Source organism: Chinchilla lanigera, unplaced genomic scaffold (genome assembly GCF_000276665.1).
Source record: "Chinchilla lanigera isolate Chin_1 unplaced genomic scaffold, ChiLan1.0 scaffold00010, whole genome shotgun sequence".
NCBI lineage: Eukaryota > Metazoa > Chordata > Mammalia > Rodentia > Chinchillidae > Chinchilla > Chinchilla lanigera.
The window spans coordinates 2,738,959-2,747,530 of NW_004955411.1; the positions used below are offsets into that span (position 1 = coordinate 2,738,959).

The 8,572-nt window shown below is 48.6% G+C and overlaps 1 protein-coding gene and 1 pseudogene across 1 annotated transcript in view; one reads left to right on the forward strand and one right to left on the reverse strand.

Moving 5' to 3' along the window:
- The window catches only part of LOC102009701, a 21,271-nt pseudogene extending 20,783 nt beyond the window's left edge, over positions 1–488 (reverse strand).
- A 7,785-nt stretch (positions 489–8,273) lies between these two features.
- Positions 8,274–8,572, forward strand: part of Elovl5 (ELOVL fatty acid elongase 5) — a 65,313-nt gene continuing 65,014 nt past the window's right edge. The window contains exon 1 of the mRNA XM_005377606.2: positions 8,274–8,565. The gene's annotated coding sequence lies outside the window, so the exon portion shown is untranslated. The remainder of the gene's footprint in view (positions 8,566–8,572) is intronic.

Here is an 8,572-nt window from a genome sequence, read left to right on the forward strand (position 1 = left end):
GTCCGGTGCCCGCCGCGGGTCCGAGGACGAGCCCGGCGGCGGGGGGCCGGTGCGGGGCCGCCCCCAACGGGCAGATTTCTAACTGAAATAGCGACGGCCCCGAAAGTGAGACGTGCCCTGGGTGTTCCGATGAGCTTCATTTCGATCCGTGTGTGTCGGACTCTGCTTTCAAAGGTCAACGTGCCCGTGTTACCTCCTCCGCCATATGTGATCCCAAAATGTAGTGACTTGGACCATTTTCAACCCAGTTCCCGCACAGGAGAGACCAGGGCACGGTCGGCCCGCCGGTCCTCGGGTGTCAGGCCGGCTCCGGGTCCCGCCCGCGCTCGCCGTCCGCGCAGGAGCCCCAGGAGGTCGGGCCGGACCCTCAGGTCCTGGCGCTGCGGCTGTCTCCAGGGGACACCTTGCTTGAGCGAAGTCCGCAAGCTGAGAGGACCCCGAAGGACAGCCGCTGGCAAGTGAGCTGTGCCGTCCTCTAACCGAAGCATGACGTGAGGTCCGTTCTGCCGTGTTGTTAGAAGCAAGGTGCCAGGTCCGATGGAGCTCCCTGGGCACCGAAGCTGCCTACCATGTTGTCAAAGCACAATAAAGGCGTGATAGGACTTGAGGCTCCCAAAATCCTCCTTGCATAACTTGAGACAGTCTATGTGCCACCTTTATCACAAAGAGAATGGAATTATTCTGAGTCTAGTTCCATGAACATTTTAGTGTTAGGCTCCCGAGCTGAAGGACACATTTCCTGTTCTTGAGGAGGACGGACCTAAGTAGACAACTGCTATCCTGGTCTCCTAGGCGGTAAAAGCAGCACAGGGTGCTCTGGTCGCGGGAAAAGGACAAAGAAACAATTTGTTCTAGGTCACGGTTAGGGAAGTCAGGCTACGGGAAGGTGAAGAGAAAAATGAAAAGATTGTATGTAGATTAAGTAGAAGTTAATCTTATACATCAACAAGAGGGCAGCGTGTCACTTACCCTTTCGGAGTAGAAGACACTGGAATGCTGGGGTTACAGGCGCGCGCCACCACGCCTGGCTCCCTCGTGATTTAAAATGCACATTCACTCTTGGCAAGAAGGGAACTTGAGACGGGCAAAGAAATCTGAGTTTCTGACGTGCAAGAGCAAGTTTCACATTTCGGTGTGTAAAGATAAGGCCCTAAGGTCACATTATGGAGATCTCTAAGACGGCATGTGGCCCAGCGTGACTACATTACTTACGGCTAATTTTTAGAAAACCTAATTAGAATTAGAGCAAAGATTCCGTACTATATCACTGGCCCTGAAACCTTAAAAACAACTTTCAGTAAGTACATGCCACTTGACCAGAATGTGTTCTGTAGCAACAGAAACCATATCCGTACTTTTTGCCTCTATGCAGTTAGATTTTGGCTGAAAGTTACTTTTTCATCTGCCTTTGTCTATGTTCTTGAAATCTTTAGCTCTTGAATATGTTATAGAATGAAATAAATCATTGTCAGATTTTTTTTTATAACCAGCCAAGTGAAAGTCACAATGAGAGTATGCCCTCGTTAAAAATCTTATCATTGGGAGCTGGGGATTTAGCTCAGTGGCAAAGCACCTGCCCGGCAAGCACAAAGTTGTGAGTTCGATTCCTGGTACCGGAAGAAAGACAAAACAAGACAAAAATCTTATCATTAGTTCATCTTAATATTTTCAAAGGAGAACTGAAGCTAATTCAGATCCTAATTTCGTACTGACTGGCTTTGTAGCCTGGGTAAGCTAGAATTCTGGGACTCGATTTTCTCATCTCACTATGATGTTGAGAGAATAAAATGAGAGTGTTAGGAAAGGCCTTAGAGATTGATAAATAATAAAAAGGAGAGAATTGGTACTAAAGTGATTCTTGTCTGAAGTAAATATAGCTGTTTCTATCAAAACTGCTTGATCTAAACTGGGTAAAGCCAGGCATGGTGGCACACACCTGTAATCCCAGCACTCGGGAGGCTGAGGCAGGAGGATCATTTCGAGTTTGACACCAGCCTGAGCTATAAAATGAGCTCAAAGCCAGCCTGAACTGCATACTGAGACTCTCTCAAAAAGACAATAAATAAATAAATAAATAAACCGGGTATGGTGGCTCACACCTGTAAACCCAGCACTCTGGAGGCTGAGGCAGAAGGGTTGCAGAAGGCTGAGGCACCCTGGGCTGCAAAGTGAGCTCAAGGGCAGCCTGAACTGCATAGTGAGACCCTGTCTCAAAAAGATGAAAAGCTTGATCTTTAATGAAAGCATTTATAGAAGGAGTGTGATATTAAAAATTAATACTAATTTAAGGTTTGGTGCTGTTTTGTTTTTATCCTAACTGTATTTCTGGTCTTTTCTTTCTTCCTTCCTTTCTCTCTCTGTCTCTCTCTCTCTTTCTTTTTTGAAACAGGTCTCACCATGTAGTTCAAGTTGGTCTTGAACTCATTTTGTAGTTCAGGCTGGTCTCAAACTTGCATCAGTCCTCCTGCTTCAACCTCCAGAGTGTTGGGATTATAGGCGTGCTGGCTTGTCAGTCCTTCTTCATAGCACTTTTACAGTGTGCAACATGAGCAGCGCATGGTGGCCTGTGCCTGTGGTTTCAGCTCTTGAGAGGCTGAGGTGGGAGAATTGCTTGGGCCCGGCAGTTCAAGATCGGCCTCAGTGTTTTGTTTTGTTTTGTTGTTGTTTTTGAGACAGGGTCTCACGCTGTAGTTCAGGCTGGCCTTGAACTCACTGTGAGAGCCAGGCTGCCTTGAACTTGTGGTGATCTTCCTGCCTCAGGCTCCTGAGTGCTGGTATTACAGGCATGGACTACCACACCTGGTTTAGCAAGGGCTTGTATGAGAAATGAATTCTTAAAATCTTAAATATTCTTTTGAAACATGTTGATTTTTCAGATTTTAACATTTCTGAAACACAGTAAAAATTTATCTTTTTTTTTTTTTACTTTTTTTTTAGTACCGGAAATCAAACTCAGGACCTTGTGCTTGCTAGGAAGGCACTTATGCCACTGAGCTATATCCTAGGCCCAAAAATTTATCATTTTTCCTATAATGGAGAACAGAAAAAATAATACTGAGAATGCTGTTAAAAATTATTGTAGTCAGTATTTTCTTTCCCTTTGACTTAATTTTTTTTGTCAAGTGGTAAAAGCATATTTTACTGGTTCGCCTTGCAGTTTTCTATCACTCATTTGTTCATTTGTGCATTCGATCCATGTTTATTGAGCTTCTCCCAGGTCCTGGGTAGTGTTCAGAGTGTAGGAGACAGCAGGAAACCGTCCTCACGCTCAGAGAATTTACTGGGGAAAGGAATAATGCACAAGTGTTAAAAAGGAAATTTATGGTATATCAGACAGTAATAAATGCTGAGGAGAAAAAACTGCAGAGTAAAGGGGTTCAGACTGTGGGAGGCAGACATGGAGGGTTGCAGACTTAGAGGGAGCAGCCTTTCCCCGCGAAGACAGCATTCGTGGAGAGGTCGGCGTGAACAGAGCGTCGAGCCTTGGAGGGGAGTGGGTTGGCACTTCCGGGTGTGGAGGGGCAGTGTGCGTAGAGGCCCGGGTACAGTCATGGTTGGCAGTTGGCTTCAGCAGGTCCGAGGAGTGGCGTGTGCTAAATCGTAGGGACGGATAGGCCACTGCCAGGGCTGAGGCTTCTGCTCTCTAGAGAGGTAGAAGACGGCGGAGCATACAGGTGGAGTGACTTGGCTTTGGCTTGAAAGGATCAGTCTGACAGCAGGTTGGGAACAGGCCCAGGAGGCAGAGGTTGACCCACATAGGGCAGATGTTTGGCTCATACAGAGCAGAGGTCCGGACCGGAGGCCCTGGGGTTTGAACTCGGCTTGTCTTCCCAGATGCGCTGTGGAGATGTGACTGCGGCGTGAGGGTGGTGAGGTGGGGCCTGCTGGAGGACGTGAGCTCATTATGGGATTAATCCCTTAGTCACAAGAATGGGTTGCTGTAAATTGAACCTAGGCCAGGTCGTCTTCCTTGTCTCTCTTCCAAATGTGCCCGCTTGCTCTCCCGCCAGGTATGACACGGCGTAAGGCCCCCACCAGGTGCCTGACCTTCCTGCTCCCAGGACCATGAGCTAGGTAAATCTCTGTTCTTTATAAGTCACCCACCGTCATGAATTCTGTTACAGCCACAGAAAATGGACTAGAATCGGAGGCCAGTGGAAACTTCTGGGCAATAGTTGATGGTGACTTACTCTAGCTTGACGGCAGGGGAGCTTGGTGAGAAGTGGACAGATTCTTGATATAATTGGACGGTTGAGCAGTAAGGTTTTGCTGATGCATTGGGTATAGGAGGTGGAAAAAAGAAAGAGAAGAACCAAAGGTAATTGTAGGTGTTGGGCCTGAGAAACTAGATCCATAGAGTTGTCATGTACATATCTGGGGAAGATTATAGAAGGATCAGATCTGGGGCAAATCAGTTCGTTTTTGGTTGTGCTAAGTTTGAGATGCAGCTTAGATCCAAGAAGAAAAGTCACTGATAGTTACATATCTAAGTCTGAAATTCAGGGGAAAGGTGTGGGCTGGAGAAATGCATTTGGAAATCAGCAGAGTTCAGGTGGGATCCGCAGGCATGAGAGCAGGTGATGTCACCAAGGGCAGCGAAGGGAAACCTCATAGACACGAGCGTCCAAACTGCAACCCGAACTGCACTTACTCCTCACAAAGCGCCAACACTGCAGTTAAACCTGAACACTGAGGCTCCAGTTTAGAAAAAACAACTCACACATTAACATCTTCTGTCTTAAAGGAAAACACGATAACACATGTGCCATAGCTTCTCCACCACTGCCCCAGAAGCAGTCCCTTGCACTGCCCAGGCACTTCCCCATGGGGCTAAAGGGCAGAAAAGGAAGTAGGGGCAGTGGCGGGGAACCTATGGCGTGCCTGCCACAAGCAGCTCTTTGTTATCCTTGAAAGCTCTAAAAGGCTTGCCATCACTGGGCTGGAGAATCCAGAAGCAATACAGATTGTTCCTTCAATCAGCAGATATTCATGAATATGTCCACTTGCCAGAAATTGTGCCAGCCGTCAAGAAACCAACATGGCAGGCCAGGCAAGTACCTCCAAGTAGTTCACATTCGTCATGACCAGAGGACAGTGACACACAGAAGCTGCTGGCATGTTGCTGAGCAAATGGGGAGGAGGAATAGCACAGCAACAGTGGAAGTATAAAACTGACTGCAGGATCTGAAGCGCAAATAAAACGCTCTGATCTCCATCTGCCTCCAGAAAAGATAAACCCAGCTGATTGAAATTCCAGGAAGCAAGATAAAAGAAAACACAAATTAGAAGAAAGAAAGATTACAGGGAGGGAGGGAGAGAAAGAGAACACAAAGGTATGAACCAACTAAGACTGCATAGCGGGGCATGGTGGCGCATGCCTGTAATCCCAGCACTCGGGAGGCTGAGGCAGGAGAATCGTTGTGAGTTCAAGGCCAGCCTGCCTACAAAATGAGCCCAAGGCCAGCCTGAACTGCACAGCAAGACCCTGTCTCAAAAAGACAAAAAAAAAAAAAAAAAAAAAAGACTGCATGGTTTTATCCTCAGCATAAAACAGTTTATACTTGGCTTATATTTTAGTCAACTTTGAAATGTTCAGAGACAGACATAGGCTCTATCTTACCTTAAACAAGTTTAATTATGTCATGCAAATATCTCTGAAGGAAACAAGTTTCACTAATTAGAATTGTATTCTAATACTTTCAATTGTATTTTAAAATTCAACTGCAGCCGCTCTAACAATAAAACAAATTACCCAGTATGTTAAACACTTTCTTTTGCAAAAGTAATTTTGAAGTAACCTTTTATTATGCTTGGCAGTGTGTGTTGGAAGGGATTTGAGCCTACTAATGTAAGCTAAGAGAAAGGGGGAAATGTGAGCAGAATTTAAAATAAGTATAAAGAAAAAGAAAACGTGTAATAAAGATGATGCAGCATGGCTTCTTGGGGGGCCTACCAGGTGGGAACTATGAAGTGGTACGGAACATGGAGGCCTTGGGCTGCTGCAGTACCCTTGTAGAGGTGATTTCTAGGTTCTTTCTGTCCTGAGCAAGGAATTGATCAAATAAATAACAGCAAAGCTTTACATGTGTTAAAGGCAGAAAAAAACAGGCTTTGCAGAGTGTTTGGCTCACATAGGAAAAAAAGGGTGGGGGTGGGGACAGGCTACAGCGAAGAGACAGGGCCGCCAATGCTTAACAGCGTAAGCATTAACACAGCCCTCGTATGTGTTCCACGCCACTATAGAAACCTGCCGGCGTACTCGGGAGAAGTCTATGGCACGGCTCTGAGAACTGTCCTGTGCATATGTCCTGGGATTAACAGACTACACTTACTTCTGCATCCGGTCTTAGACTCACTACAGCCCCGTCGCTCACGTGCTGGAGTGTAAGATTAGCTGTTGGGGTAAGGGAAGCTCCCCTGAAATTACATTTTGTGGAGAACCCTAAGTCTCTGGAAGAAGGGGCACAGGACCCAACTAACTTGTGTTTGAAAGACAGTAGTCCTGGGGTGACTGAAGGAGGGCTGGAACCCTGGAGCTGGACCCCGGAGGAGGAAGAGGAGGAGGAGAAGAGTGCTTCATCCAATACGTACTTACGAAGTCTTGTCATATCCTCGGACTGTATAAAATCTGCAGATAAATAACGAGCAAAATCTAACATGTTTCCCCTTCCAGTGGAGCTTCCAAACTAAAGCGGTGGTGTATGTCCCAGGAATTGAGTGAGAACGTGTACGCAGGAAATAGCAAAGTGGAGATATACACAGAGGGCTAAGCGGTACTCAAGGGGCACATGGGAGGCAGTGCTTAGAGGGCAGCAGGAAAACTTTATTTTAAAATAAAATCACTTAACATTTAAGGTATACTTTGACAGTTATGTGTCTATAATTAAAAATAAATAGAAATTTTGGTAGAATGGGCTTAAAACTGCATTGGTGAGGACAACAAAAACAATTGTGTGTGGTGTAAAACTTGAGATTTTTGGAATCGTGTTACCTATGAAACCTTGAAAATCAGAAAGACAGGGCTGGAGATTTAGCTCAGTGGCACAGCGCCTGCCTGGCAAGCACAAGGTCGTGAGTTCGATTCCTGGTACCAGAAAAAAAAAAACAAAAAACAAAATCAGAAAGACGGGTGGATGTGGCGGCGCACGCCTATGATACCAGCACTTGGAAGGCTAAGGCAGTCGGATCAGCAAGGCCAGCCTGGGCTACATAGTGAGTCCAAGGCCAGACTGAACTACTACACGGCAAGAACTTGTCCCCAAAAGCCAAAAGTAAATAAATAAATAAATCCAGAAAGATAGAACTTAGAGCAACAGGGAACTGAACAAGCTCCGGCCTTGAATGTTGGCAAGAGAGCAAAAACCAAAGCAGATACTGGGCCAAGGTCTTCCACACCGCTAAAACACGCTTTTCGGATGGCACTTGAAAGAAACTTCTGCGTCTCCCGTTTCATGACAGCATTTCCCATACGGTGCCGCCTTCCAGGTGGAGGTCCCTGGCATTTCCTGTCGATCTTATTTATAACACAGGCGCCCTACAGTTGACAAGCCGAGGTGGTTCGGTGTGCAGATGAACGGCAACCGACTGTTCACAGTCTCCGTCACTGGTGTGTGTTTGCTACCTCATTTGCAGATAGTTTGCGTACTCGTACTCCTATTACCATTGGCCGCACTGGGACAACCTAGCACAGACGCTTTACACTGCAAACATGTAAGACAGTGTTAGTTGCCCTCATTGAAGGGTCGACTGTATCGGGTGGTTGGACGCGGAGCAGCAGAAATACAGTGAAAAGGCCAGTTTCTAGGGCTTGGAAAGGGGGGACTGTAGGGTACTGTGACGGCGAAGGCTTCACACCACCCGAGGTGCTGGTATCCGCGCCCCCGCGAGGCGCCACCGTCCGTCCTTCCGCAAGCCCTCGGAGCAGAAACGTAGCGACCGCTAACGAATACTCAGGCTAAGAAAAACACGGAATCGGCCGAGCGCAAGCGGAGCAGGGTCCCAGCGCGAGGGGGCGTCGGCCGCGTGACCCGCCGCGGGGTCGCCGTGACACCTGACCCTTCCCGCCCACGCCGGCACGGGCGCGGCTGCCGGGCGCAGAGCCGGCCGCGGGCGGGGTGGGGCCGCCGGGTGGGCCCCAGCATCCAGCCCTCGCAGCTCCGGGCACTGGGGCTTCACTGCCGCTATTGCGCAGGCTCTGCGCTCCACGCAGGCTTATTAGGAAGAAAGAGGGCAAAATTACCCGGAGGCACGTGAACGCGTGGGGACCAACCGGGCCTCCGCGCCCCGCCGCATCCCAGTCCCGAATTTACGATCACGAAAGTTCGACCGCCCGCGGATTGGCTCCCGGGCCGCGTGACGTCATAGCGCTTGATCCCTGCTCCAGGCCGGGATTGGCTGGCCGCGCCACTGTGACGTCACGGTCAGCCCACGCTCCGGCTGTGGACAGCGGCGCCTTCCTCTTCCCCGCGGCAGGCGCTCCTCCCGCCTCCCCATCCTCCTCCGCTGGAGCTGGCCGCGGGCACCCGCCGCCGCGCTGCCCTCGGAGCCGCTGCTGCCTCGGAGGAGGTGAGCC